The following is a 15,166-nucleotide window of genomic DNA, read 5'->3' on the forward strand; positions in this document are numbered from 1 at the left end:
AAGGATGCTGTCCTCAGAATCTGGAGGAAGACAATCTTGTATTTTAAGCTTAAATGAGTTCGCGAGCTGTTGAATGAATGCATACATCTACATACATCTACATACATTTGTCACGTGATTTTAAAATAAAAGTGCAAACAGCTTTTTAAAATGCAAGCCTTCCTCAAGAGACCATTACTACAAAATCCATTATGTTGTATTCCGTTAGGAAGACTTATTAAAAAGACGATTTAGGGGACCTTAAAACAGTGACAACACAGCCAAGCACTTGCTATTATTGTCTCCAGTAATATTAACTTATTTATTATGAGAATGAAAGAGTACTGGAACAGGCAGCCCAGGGAGGTTGTGGAGTCTCCTTCTTTGGAGATACTCAAAACCTTTCTGGACACTTTCCTGTGTGACCTGCTGTGGGGAACCAGCTGTATCAGGGAGGAGGTTGGACTTGGTGATCTCGAGCTCCCTCTAATTCTACGCAACCCCTACGATTCTGTGCTTCATTTCTCAGGAGAATCTAAAATATACTGCTGGTAGAATTGTGAATGCTCCATGAGATGTCTACTCTCTGAATTCTTTTAGCACAATTAAGAGGACTCTGCTTAGATTTATTAGAAGACATGAAGGAGAAGTAAACTCAGAAGAAAAGTCCTCACAGAAAACTAAGACATTTTTTGTGTCCATTAAATCACTCATTAGGGGACTGTTGAGAATCCAATCTGAAATGGATACAGGATTTAAAAAATGAAGTGAGAGTAAGCTCCTGATCCTGTTGTACCTCAGTCATAAACATTGACTTCACTGCAAAATGGTATTTTCTACAAAACCTCTTTGATAACATTTTTGGCACAACTCACGTATTTCCTAGCAAAAAAAAAAAAAAAAAAGATGTATTCATGAAAGCAATTGTATAGTTTTATCACACTGAATTGTGTATGAATACTATGTGGGTATTTTTTTTTACTGCACAGCATTTTTGTGTGGAAGTTTCAATTGGATGTCTTACCTACAGAATTCATAGAACACGTATTTTAGGGGCCTATATGTCTCTCCTGAGAAAGAGGACTCATATATGTATTTATAATGTGCTTATGCTTGAAAAATTCCAACTCTGAACTTATAGACAAGAGTCTGATAAATCTTTCTCATAAGCACTAACCTAATTAAGAGTTGAATGCATTCTGCTTTCATATGCTTAGTCTTCAGTACTTATAGCATATTTTTGTTAATGGTTATGCACATGTACTCATTCACAGGCACAATATTATGCTTCAGAGCACTTACATGAAATTTAGGTTAAACAACACTCAAAATCATTCTTGTCAGAAAATGTTAAGGATTATTATAGATCAAATCTTATTTCCAAATGTGCACACCAAGAGTAGTCAGTAGCATTAAACAGAATTAGACTGCAGAAAACCATCAGGAGATCAAAGGTAACTGTGATCCCAATTGCTGTAATTTCTAGTCTAAATATATTAAGTGTGTGGTTATGCGTTCTAACTTTATCTGTCCAAATAAATGTTATTTTTCATGGAGGTGACTAGAATACAATACATTTTCCAGAAATTATATTGGCAGAGGTACACAATCGAACTAAACATAACACTTTTCTCCTCCATCATCTCAACATAAAACTTCCACTTCAGAAGCCAGACAGCAAGAAGTGAGTAGCAGTTGGAGGTAACACCAAGCATGCTGTTATGCAAAGTTAAAATTAGGAACTTTCTCTTAAGTTTAGTGCTTGGAATTTATTCAATTTTTGGATTATTATGCTGGCAAGTACAGAATATTAGTTTCACTTACTGGAGCATGCATGCTGGTAAGAATGGTGCATAGATTTACATTTTAAAAGTTTTAGGGAAATTGTCTCCCTTGGGGCCATACTTCATAACTGTTATTATTGCTATTGGAGGTTACACATGTGCATAGAAGAGAAAATATTCCCCTTAAGGTAGCACCGAGTGAAAAAAAATCATAAAAGGTATGCTAATTATTCATTACTACAAAACAAAATACTTGAAATTATGGCAAATTAAAAGAGCATTTATTTACACACAAACAGGATTGTTTAAAACCACAGGTCTTGCCCGTAGCAGAGAAGTTAAGCCAAGTAAGTGACAAAGCATATTAGCCTTATCATAGATTTTTCAGACACTTAATACCAATAAGGAGAGTCTGGTTTGTTCAGATTAAGGTTTTTTTGTGGTTTTTTTTTCGTTTAATGTGTTCTGCAGATGGTGACTGTGTATTTGACAGACCCTACTTGCAGCAAATGTAACTTCTTAGAAGTTTCTTTTTTCAGAAATGCTTCAAGGAGCACAGTTTGAGCAGTGCATGTAGTCTACCTTGATTTCAGCATGGCATTTGGCACTATCTCCCACAACCTCCTTATAACGATGCTGAGGAAGTGTGGAATAGATGAGTGGTCGATGAGGTGGGTTGAGTACTGGCTGACTAGCAGAGCTCAGAGGGTTGTGATCAGCTATGCAGAGTCCAGTTGGAGGTCTATGGTGTTCCTTGGGGGTCAGTGCTGGGCCTGGTCTTGTGTTCAACATCTTCATCAATGATCTTAATGAGGGAATGGTGTTCACCCTCTGCAGGTTTGCTCATGGCATGAAGCTGGGAGGAATGGCTGACACACCAGAAGGCTGTGCTGCCTGCTATTCAGTAAAACCTGGACAGACTGGACAGTTGCGTGGAAAGAAACCAGATGAGTTTTGACAAGAGCAAGTGTAGAGTCTTGCCTCTAGGGAAGAATAACTGCATGAGCCAGTACAAGTTGGGGGATGAACTGCTGGAAAGGAGCTCTGTGAAGAGGGACCCGGGGGTCCTGGTAGATGATGGGTTGTCCATGAGCTAGCAGTGTGCCCTGGAGGGTCAATGGTATCCTGGGGTGCATTAAAAAGAATGGCCAGCAAGTCTATGGAGGTAATCCTCCTCCTCTGCTCTGGTGAGACCTCACCTGGAGTATTATGTCCAGTTCTGGGGTCCCTGGTAGAAAAAAGACAAGGATCTGCTGGAAAGAGTCCAGCAGAGGGCTACAAAGATGGCTACCAGAGCCTGGAGCACCTCTCATGTGAGGAAAGTCTGAGCAAGCTGGGTCTGTTCGGCATTGGGAATTGGAGACGCAGAGGGGATCTGATCAAATACAATAAATATCTAAGAGTGGGGGGCAAAAGGATGAGGCCAGACTCTTTTAGTGGTGTGTGGTGATAGGACCAGGGGAAATGGCTACAAACTGGAGCATAGGAAGTTCCACACAAATATGCATGAGAACTTCTTCACAGTAAGGGCACGGTAAGTGACAGAGCACTGGATCAGACTGCCCAGAGAATTTGTAGTCTCCTTCTCTGGAGATGTTCAGGGCTCATCTGGACAACCATCTGTGCAACCTGGTCTAGGGAGCTTGCTTTGGCAAGGGGATTGGACTTGATGATCTCTAGAGGTCCCTTCCAACCCCTACAATTCTGTGATTCTGTAATTCCAGAGCACCTTGTCACTAGTGGTACTCATTAATGCAAGAGTTGATGCAGTATTTGAAAACAAAAGATGATTCATCTTTGAAAAAAATGTATTAGAAAAATAGGTATGTATTATATGAGAATACTTTGAGCTTTAAAATCAGAATGGGAAGAACTGACCTAACCAGTTTAGAAGTTTGTATTCAGTTAATCATGTTAACATTATTCTCTAATATCGTAGTTTGTCTTCACTAAGTATTGGGGCATCAGAACAACAGAGTATATTTCTTTGAAAAAATGCTTCAAAATTAACCAGTTTTACAGATAGCTAAACTGCAGCATGTTAGATGGGAGGGAATCCTTATTATGGGAAGATAACAGAATACTTCTCCTGGTGGCTAGTTTATTTTTGGAATAAATCCTCTTGAAGATGAACAGGTGGAACTAATATAAGCTGACCAATTGCAATACATTGATTTATCACATGCCCTTGCAGTTTACTATGCAGAAAGATCATCCTGTATGTGGTACTGCCCAAGCAGCTTCTATACTCTTCTGTATGGACTGCTGAGATAATCAGTGTCTCAGATTCTACTTTAGCACTTGTCTTCTGCAGTTCTTTGCTTCTGATCCAAACTGTGAACTTGGAGAGGTGTTCCTGTTTGGATTTAATTCAATATTTTTCAGAGTTGAAGGCACAGGGAAAGTCTGCGTTTTCAGTCATGAGCCTTATGTTCTCAGAAACAATGATGACTCATTTTGGATAAAGAGCTCTCTACTTACTGGACTGTCAAAAAGAGATCTTCTGGTCTGAGACAAGAACCAACATTGGTGTTGTAGTCTTTGCATGAGGGCGGGCAATGAATGACCATAGAACTTGTGGATAGGCTTGCCGAGTAGTTCTGCATCTAGCCAAGCCAGAGGAACTTGGCAAACAACTGTCCTTCCAGAGGGTGCTTTTCCAAAAGGGATTTTTCCACATGGTTCTGCATAATTTCTCAATTTTAAGTTACATGCAGAGAAGAAGCCAAAAGATACATTGATGTTCTTTCGTTTTGCTTTCAGTGTAGCTGTACTTTGGTTTTACCCAAAATATCTTTACTGGTATTATTAACGGCAGCTAATGCCGTTAATACTTAGTTGGACGGAATATCTGACTAGTACAGACCAGGAAATACCAAAATAGTGTTGATGTTGACATGGAGATTTGGAGAGTTTAAAATTGAGACACTTTAAGTTCACATGCCCTTGCTTAGGAATTTAAAACTGCATATTGCTCATTCACATCAGCCCAATTGTTTAAGGATGACAGCTGACATCTCCAAAGGAAGTTGTTATAGTCCATTGAAGAGGATATCCCGGAAAAAGGGTTCAAAAGCACTTATCGTGTCATCACATACCTGTGCTAATTTATCTAGCAAGATCAGCACCTGTAAGACAACCAGAGCGGGGAACCTTTCCCATGTTGAAAGCTCCTCATATTCAGTGAGTAGGATGAGAAAAAGAAACTATTGTTGCAGACTTTGCTCACGTATAAAAGAGCATATTTGTTACTGGGTGAGTTTTCAAGATCTGAGGCAGGTTTGTTGATGTAAGAATTCATAGAGTTTTCTTTGATTTTTACCAGACTTGCTTTCCTGTGGACACTCAATGCAGGGAAGTTCATGGTTCCTGCACACTACCAAAAAAGTACTAAGAAAAACTGAAAAAGAGCACCACATGGAAAGATACTTTAACTGACTAAAAGACTAAAAGGTTGGTGTTTCTGGAATAGGCCCATCTACATAAGTATCTGAGAACTGGAAGGTAAATTTTACATCATTCTTAAGTAGGAATTTCGTGTTAAGTGAAAATCATTTTAGCAAATGAAGCGGATATGAATTTAGCCCAACTGTGCTCTCAGTAGCATTAAAAAAGCTGTGTTACTATATGAAGCTGACTCCATAAATCCCTTTCTTCTGTTAAAGTGCACCTCTCTGGTTTGGTCATCTGCTTCTCATATGTAAGGGCTCCTTCTCACAGTGGTATGGCTAAGAGGAGATCTCAAGACTTTGATATGTAGCATGTGAAATTTTGCCCTTAGCTGTTCAGTAAGTGCCAGGAACCTACATCATAATTAACAATAGGAATGAATGTTCAGTGTGGAAATACACAACTGTAGCAAGCTGAAACCGTCACTTCCAGCAGTAAAATGCCATTCAGTACTCTCAATTTTGCATGCAGAAAATTGTTTATTTTCTAACTAGATGGTGTTGACACTGCCATTAGCTATACTTCCATTTCCTCCAACTTTTAAGAATTAATATATTGTCCATACCACAGAGTAAGATCTCAAAGCACTCATAAACTTCCCTCCTCCCTTCTGGCATGAGCCAACATCAAGTCTGCAATCAGTCAGAATCTCAGTGTGTTATGCAAAGACAGGCTCTGATGAACTGCCTTTTTTTTTTTTCATCACATGGCTGCCTTTTAATTTTTGTTGCCAAGGGGACAAACCAAGAGGAAATGGATTTAACAACTGTAAAATAATGAATTTTAAAGCTGCTGTTACTAATATTTGAACTTTGAATCTAATTTGTATGCAGGAAGAATGAAAAATAACAATATCATTTCACAAAATAAACAAAATACAACCAAACAAAAATCACCCTTTCCCTCCCGCCTTCTTTTCATACTCATATCATTTGAGAGCTCAAGCTTCAAATATAAATGCCCAGGTATCACCAGTAACATGGAGAGGCAAAGGGCGTGAAAAAACTGAATCTGCTATATCTCATAGCTCTATATTACTTTAACATACACAGACATTCTTGAAGGTCCAAAATATCTACCTTATACAAAGCTACTCTAACAGCAGAAAGGAACAATCTATTTCTCCCTCTCCCCCTTGAATGTTTTTCAACAGGAAAAGCTTTAGGGAAACCAATAGAAACATAATAGCCCATGTAGTTTTAAGTGTCATTCTTCATAAATCAGCTGGGTCTCTCCTTAGAGAGTATGAGCTGTCATATAATCCTCCCAAGAAACGATATAGAGTCTCTCATCCAGTTCAGGTGGCTTCAAGAAGTCTTTCTCCTTCCCTTCTCCAAGTCACTGCATTTTTCTTCCTCTCTGGGACCTGAACCTGTAGACTGTAGAAGCCCTGCTGATGCCTTCAGACAGCTTTTCTTACAAAATCACCCTTCACTGCAGAAATCTTATGTTGATGCTTTTTCTGATAATGCCACTGTTCATTCTTTTGTTATGAACTAGATATTGAAACTATCCTAGGAAAACTAGAGAGAATCAGTACTGAAAGAATGTACTGGAGTTGGAGAGATAAAAATGTTCTTCTCTAGACACATGCAAATACTTGAAGAAGAGTACTGGTATTTTACAACCAACTCTCAGTCTCTCCAAAGTCTCTTTCTTGAGACTTCACACCTTGAGATCCATCATCATTATGTTTTGACATTGCATTTACAGACATAGTTCTGTTTCATAGTACACTCTTGGGAAGGCATGCTAGGATTCATAGACCAAACATACTTTTATCCAACTTTGAGGACAGTATCCTGAACTTTCAATCAGTATGTACCTTCTTTCCCAGATGTCTGAGTGGACGAAGGATTATCCTGGTTCTCCTTAGCTGTTTTAAAGTGAGAATCAGGCATTTAGTCAAAACAGTCAATGCTTTCCTCTTGGAAAGCATTTAAACTCACATTTCTTGCAAAAGAGAAGTAACCTAGACTGTACTAACTATTAGTATTCTGAGTTAGGTGTATTCTGACTTTTGACACTAAGACTGTTCCAATTTTCAGTCTGCGTACACAGTACTATTTAAATTTCGAAACAGTAGTCTTTAATCTATTTCACTCCAGCAATGTCACGCTAATGTCTTTGGTCAAGAAAGCAGATCAACATAGAATCATAGAATGTCCTGGGTTGAAAAGGAGCATAATGATCATCTAGTTTCAACCCCCCTGCCACAACCAGGGTCACCAACCACTAGACCAGGCTGCCCAGAGACACATGCAGACTGGCATTGAAGGCATCCAGGGATGGGGCTTCCACAGCCTGCTTGGGCAACCTGTTCCAGTGTGTCATCACCCTATGAGTGAAAAACTTCCTCCTAATATCTAACCTAAACCTCCCCTGTCTCAGTTTAACGTCATTCTCCCTTGTCCTATCACTATCACCCTCATAAACAGCCATTCCTCCTCTTGTTTATGTGCTCCCTTCAAGTACTGAAAGGCCACAGTGAGGTCTTCCTGGAGCTTTCTCTTCTCCAGAATGCTCAGTACACACTCAAGGAATGAAAACTGGATTAAAGCCTGCTATACAATGGTTATAATGTCTGCACACTGAATTGTCCTATGCATAAATGGCATCTCTGCTACACATGAAACTGAATAGGCTTTTCTGTTAGCTATCCAGAGTACTTCATGATTTGTAAATCTTACAAGATAGAAAGTACCTCAATCCCAGAAGATGAAAAATTTAAATACTCGTGTCTATATTCTTCATAGATCAGGCAGCTGTTGGCCTACCATCCTTCAGTAAGACTCCAAATACTTTCTGCTCTTATCTCAGTACTTCCATCAAGGCCTTGAAAGCGATGAAAAGGATTGGGCATGAAAATACATTTGCATGCCTGTACCAAGCTGGACTGACCGCACTGTTTTTGAGCTGAGATTTAGACTCCTTATCTTCTAGTTTTTATCTCAAGAGAAGATCCAAACAGGTCTCTTATTAACCTAAATCTTAGAATTTGGGAACATCTTGATTTTAATCCTTTTGTATGAATTATAAGAAAATCTTGAAATACATAAAACAGGCAAATTCCTTTTCAGAACAGTGTAATAAGACTTACTTTGCCTCTGCAATCTGGTTGAGGGACAGTAAGTTTATACTGAGCTATGAATAGATTTTGAGGGAAAAAAAAAAAAAAAAACAAATATAGATATCTATATACACACCGATTTCACCTTGAAAACTTTCAGCTGTCTCATGCTTCCAATAGGCCAAAAGCATTGATCAGCAGTCAGAGAAGAGAGTATGTACCAGATACAGCAGTAACAGTCACACATTTCTTACAAGGTTATTTTCCCTAAAAGTTGGCAGGGGGTAAATGATTGTTCATCCCTGATGTGAGATTTGAGAAATCAAATATTTTATGAGAACATAAATGTTTTGTAACCTAGAGGTACTGGAAACATTAAGGCCGAAGAGGAATTGCAAACTAGAGATTAAAGAATTAGAACACATGCTAAAATTCGAGAAGTGTTTCTCCAAAGATTAAAATGCTAAATCTGGTAGACACCCAGTGTAGAAGCTTGGAGCGAATCAACTAAGGAGATTTATAATTCAAATTAATTTAGTATATAGCTTAAAAATAATTTCTTAATTTTTCTTCAGCATTGTAAATAAGTCAGGTGAAGACCCTAGAGAAAGTAAAAAATTTAAGGACTGTTTTTATCAAATGCTAGATGAAGAGAAGCATACAGTGTAACTCAGTACCTCATCACTGCAACTTGCTGAACCTATCATTAGCTTTTAAATCAAGAAAGGCAGCTAGTCTTTGGTAGCTACTCTGCAGAACTGATCCCCAGGGTGACTGCAGCTGCCTGTGGGTCCAGTCTTGACTTCTTGTCAGTCATTGCTACTTCAGGTATGCCTCTGTGGCATTATACACTGCTGTGCAGAGATTGACAACATACCTCGCAGGTGATCAGAAATGTTTTGGATACTAGAAACACAAAGTCTGCACTGGTGAAATAGCGTGATCCAGATTTTTGTTATGGGAAGCAGAGCGTATTAGCCCAGGTGGACTATGCTAGTGTGACCATACTGCTTTTGAAACCCATGTGACTGCATCATGTGGACACACAGAATTATTATAGGTCACTCCAAAAGTGTAGTTTCTATGGAAACTACAACGGCTGCACAGAGCACAATAACAGTACCTGAAAGAGCAAACTGTCAGCCAGAAAATGCTATGTTTCAACACAGTCACCTCTACAAGCTGTGCATTTTCACCAACAATGAGCAATACGCACTCCTACGTCAGATGCCATTTTGTCAGACTGCTTCTCTGTTGCCATCTACCACTCAGCAGCAACATATAACGGAGTAGTGATGGGAAGGTTCAACCTCTACTGCCGTACCACCAACATCTGCTTGTGATGTCATGGGTCAACATAATGTAATAGGAGACATTACTTTGAAAGTGCATTACAAGGAATAACTGTATCCTTGTAATGAATAACCAATAAATTGCATGCAGACAATTAATATGCCACTACTATCTTACAATATGGTGAAGTGAAGCCAAGCATTTAAGACAAGAAGACAGAAATTAGTTCACTTGTGCAGCACCAAACTTTATCTTTCAATAGATGAAGTAATACCTGCCCCATTGTTTGCTTGCAGGAAGTCAGCGGTGATCATGGGACACACCATAGAGCAGAAAATATAAAGAGGAAGGAAAATGGAAAAAAATATTCAGAGTTTCTCCTAGCATAAGAATTAAGAGACCCCAAATTAAACGAAAATGTATTAATCAGAACAGAAGGGTATAAATCTTTCAGAACATGTGGAACTCTTATCTGTATAATAGAAATTTACATGGAATTATGTAAAGATCATAGAATCATAGAATCATAGAAGATGATCATATTATAAAAATATATGGAAGAAAATCTAATTAAGACTTACATATGAAGATATGAGAAACAGTAAGACAGAGAGTAAATATTCATTAAATAAAAAAATCATAATTTTCTCATAATCTTCATTAGGAACAGTCAACGTTTGGATGCCTTTCTGGAAGAAGTGTAGTAGCTAAGTAGAAGGTGGACTAGCATTACAATATCTATGAGCTTAGCTAAAGATAAAAGCAAGCAAAACCTCATGACCCGCACTGCAGAGGAAGTAAGCAGGCTTGTCTGAGGTTATCTTCATGATCAGTACAGCAGTGAATTGACAAGTTCATTCTGGAATACTTGTTTAGTTTAGGGCAAGTCATTCTAAGGTGGATGCCACGTTTATTGCCAGGAAGTATGTAGCAAGTTTAACAAGATATCATAGGTGGCAAAATTTTACAGTAAGTCAGAAGCTTGAAAATTCAGTCATACAGATATTTAAGTATAATGTCACATTGCATGTGAAGTTTCTGAAAACATCTGCAACAACTTGATCAGTATCCTCATCTGCAGCGTCTGGTGCACGGGCTCGGATGTGAATGATCCAAATCTTTTATTACAAGTTCTCATATCACTTCTCTACCTTCACAAGTTTTCTTTTTCTAGCTTTCCCATCCACCTCTACAACTTTCCCATCCACCCTTACAACTTTCCCATCCACCTTTACATACCAACAGAGCATTCTACAAAACACTCTTCAACTGTTCACACGGGCACTTATCCTATCAGACCCGTGAGACTTTCCTTCTTCTCCTAGAGGCGTCCTTGGTTCTCATGCTGTTTATCTGGCTCCACAGCTTCTGCTCTGGACAGTTTTTCTTGTATTCCCACACTCACTTTTGTCTCATTTTACAAAAAGAAAACTTTATTGTAGTGTTCTGACAGTTTGAAAATAAAAGGTAAGCTTTAAGCCTGTGTAGGGATATTTTTAAGTATTTGTTTCAAATATTTAGGTTTACAAGTTACAGCAGCATTTTAAACGAAGTCATTACTTGCAGTGTCACTTTAGATTTTCCATTACTGCAACCTTAGTGTTTATTAGATGATATGCAAAGAGTATTTTGTTTTGCAAAAATAATTTATTTCTCAAATATTAATACTGCAAACTAGCCATATTTTGTAACTAACTTATGTGGAGTATGTGGTTCAATTAAAATCTGCTTTCCATAGTTACTCTCTGTAGTACATAGCCCTTAAAAACTATTTTAATTATTCTCTTTATTATTTTTTAATAAAAATAATTTATTTAAAATGAATTGCTGTAAGGCCACACTGAGAACATGTTGCGTCAAGGTGGGTAGCATGAGCCAAAATGCTTGTGATATTTTGTATTTTAGAAAGCTTTTATCACAACAGTAAAGCAAAGGAACTTAACGTAGCTACTGTTCAGTAGTTTTTCTTAGCAAACTATAATGAGTTCTGTACAATGCCTTATAGATACAGTGATTAACATAATGTAATTTTTATGTTTAATTTACAAAAATTGGAGATCTGCAAGATATCTTTGTGTCCAAAGCTACTGCTAATCAAGATACACATCAGTATTCTCACCCTCCACATTAACTTACTAATCACTTATCATGACTGCTGCTCCTCCAATACAAATTTCATATTTTTTCACTGTTTTGAAAAGTCCCAAATCTGATATAAAAAATACAATCGCATTTAAGAAGTATATAACACTGTGTTTCCTGTCTGACTGCAGGTAAACAAAAATGAATCATCTTCAAGATTTGCACAGTTAAATCTTAACATTAGTGTGTAGTGTTGCTGCTTTGCACAACAAGTTAATGAAGTAGATTTAATGATGATCATAGCCCAGAATAAAGGAACAGCTGCTATGCATACCTTGCAACAAAATTTTTAAGTGGACTATTCTACAAAGCATTTCAAATACCCTTTGAAAGAGAAAATATGCAAATTTCATATTAAATCTTAGACGATCTAATTTCTCAGTCTTTTTTGTTTTTCTTTTTTCTTTTTTCTTTTTTTTTCACCAGTCCTGGCATAATGCCCATTGCCCATTGTATCTCTCTAGTTTGTCAAGATTAAAAATGTCTTTATTCTGCAGTCAGTGCACTCCTAGTCAAATTTGGAGAGAACATTTCCAGGGTAGAATCTTTTGTGAAATGTGACTTGAAAACTAGCAACAAAGCATTAAGTAAAGATGAAACAATATTTTAAGGCACTACTTTGCCTACTTTCTCTTCCTCCTGTTTTAAGGAAAAACATAAAAGACATCTATTATAAACTTTCAGTCCAAAGTTTCAAAAAAGACGGATGTAGTCTCCATCCAGGGTGTTAAATTGCTAAGAATACATTTAAGTTGAATTTTTATTACATTTAAATGTTCCAGCTTGTTCTTTTTTTTCTTTTTTAAATGCACGATTTGTGAAGGGCAGTAATTCACGTGTATAGTCCCTGCCCATCAGCATTTAATTTCTGATAGGATTCTACTTCATTTCATGATGTTCTTGGCCCATTATAAATGAAAAATTCCTCCAAGAATTGTCAAAATAGCTTTAGTGGGAGGTGACTACGCATGACAGATGGATGTCTTTCTAAGCTTATGCAAATGTTGTATTGCAGGATGTCTGTGCTGTCAGAGTGATAACACAGCAGTTCTGACATAATAGTAGGGTTATTTAAATCCTGACACAGAAAACTTTTGTCTGTCTTTAATTTCGTAGTCTATCCTTTTTATGCCATTACAGTGACTTCTGTTTAGTAATGAGTTATCCTGCGAAATCCTCAGTCTCTTCAACCAACCCAAATAACAATGAAATACCCAAACTGCAACTTGATGATAGTATACTTCATTACAGTGAAAATGCAGCTCTTGAAAACACACCTCACTGTTAGCAGGAAGCCTGCTAGCACAGTTCTTTAATGCAAAAAAAGTGTGTGTGTGTGTATGTGTGTGTGTGTGGAGGGAGGGAGAGGCAGGGGATGCAGGGGTGAGCTGGGACTTACAGAGACTGAAAGTATTATACCTCAACTAACGGGTTTGTTATTTCTTACCACATGTATGACAGATATTAGTTATAAATACTGTCATACCAGTAGATGTCAGTACAATCATTAAACTCTACAAGGATAGCAGAGGATATTCTTCATGTTCATTGCTGCAGCCAAGTGAAGGTATACTGATGATACTTACTGTATAATAAAACAATTCTAGATTCTTAAAACATACAAAATCTGTGTTATAAAATAGATTGATTCATAGTAACAAGGGTTTGAAGAGATTTTCAATGATACAGAATTTCAGTGGCATTTTGCAGCCATCTTGTTTACTTGCTCAACAGCAACTGTAATTTCCCCCTTTCATTCCAAGTTTGTAGCATTTATTGTAATTTCCCCTTTTCATTCCAAGTTTGTAGCATTTAAATAAATAAGTTTTGGGCGTAGACTTTTTCCAAACAAAACTTGATACTAGAAATCCAGTCAGAGGCTTGGCTACACCTCATCAAAAAACAATTTTTGTAGCACAAGGCCAGACTCGAGAGGACAGTAACTCATGTTTCATCAAGCTTGTATTGCAAGACTTTCCTTTTCAAGGGGACGGGAATGTTTGAATAAAACTTGAGATAGTCATCTTTGGTCTAGGAAGGTTGTTTTTCTGCATATTCTCATATTATTTTGCCTCTCTTCATTCCCATTTTAATGTCTTGGCCCTTGAGATGAAATCGTTGCTAATCACAAAATCACAGAATTGCAGGTGTCGGAATGGATCTCAGGAGATCACTGAATCCAGTGCCTCTGTCAAGGCAGGTTCCCTACAATAGGTCAAACTGAAAGGCATCCAGACAGGTCTTGAATATCTCCACAGGAGTCTCCACAAACACTCTGGCAGCCTGTTCCAGTATTCTGTCACCCTTACCATAAGGAAGTTCTTCCTTATGTTTGTTGGAACCTTCAAGAGATACCTAGACAAATCAATTAGTGATCTGAAACAGCCAGATATTATTTTACGGAGTATCATATTGCAGCTTACATTCATGTCCATTACATTGCCCTATCACAGTTGACGCACTTATCCTCACCGCATTCCAAAGAGACACACACGGAATTCCAAAGAAATGGAAGCTGTGGTTAAGCTGGCTTCCAGCTGCAGTCTGTGCTTTTCTTCTATGGAAGGCATGGAGCAGAGGGGCGGGGAGGAATACAGGAGAGCATGGTGTGTGTCTGGGCATCCCCAGGCAGCACCCAGCCCAGAGTCAGGCCTCAGCCCATAGACTAGAGTAAGGGCAAGAAAGCCAAGGAGGGAGCGCAGGATCTTGTTTTCACATAGTGTCATTCTTTCTCCCAATGGTAAATATTAATCAAGCAACATTGTGAAAGGCTTCTCATGCTGGTGTGGACTTTTGGATTTACATGCTTGTAACTTCCCTGCCAAGGGACTCCTAGATTATTAAGATGTCTGTTTGCCTTGTGACATTTTGAAATAGCTGTTGAAAAGAGCACTTAAAGTACGGCAGTGGCTGGTTTCTCACTCTATTCCTCCAAGTCCTGCAAATACACTTTGCCTTTTCAGCCCTCCTAATACAGGTGACAAACAGATCCACAAGATCCATTTGAAAATGTGAGATTGAAAATAAAAATACTTGAATTCTGTCTCTGGATTTGAACTGTTTACGCCATCTATCTACTCTCACAATACTTTGTCATGTGAGAAAAGCAGTGTTTTACAAACTGGAGATAAAAACAACAAATGCTGCAGGAGGCCTGGCTAAGCCCTTCTTTTCTCTCAGGGAGGAATTCATGTTAACAATGAGGTCCAAGCTAAGCAGAAAGAATTTGCTTTAGTTTGACCCCCACATATTTTACATTCCTGTTATGCTTCTGTGCACCTCTCACTCATTTTTACACACACACAACCTCAAAAACAACAACAAAAACAACAACAAAAAGTGTATACAGTCAGTGACATTGCCAGAAGCCAGTATGTTGAACAGGTAAATAATATATAATCACATTAGCAAATGTAATCACATTAAAGAGTTAAATAGCTGATGATGC

Source organism: Centrocercus urophasianus, unplaced genomic scaffold (assembly GCF_019232065.1).
Source record: "Centrocercus urophasianus isolate 14NV4802_14NV808 unplaced genomic scaffold, USGS_Curo_1.0 seq_27, whole genome shotgun sequence".
Taxonomy (NCBI): domain Eukaryota; kingdom Metazoa; phylum Chordata; class Aves; order Galliformes; family Phasianidae; genus Centrocercus; species Centrocercus urophasianus.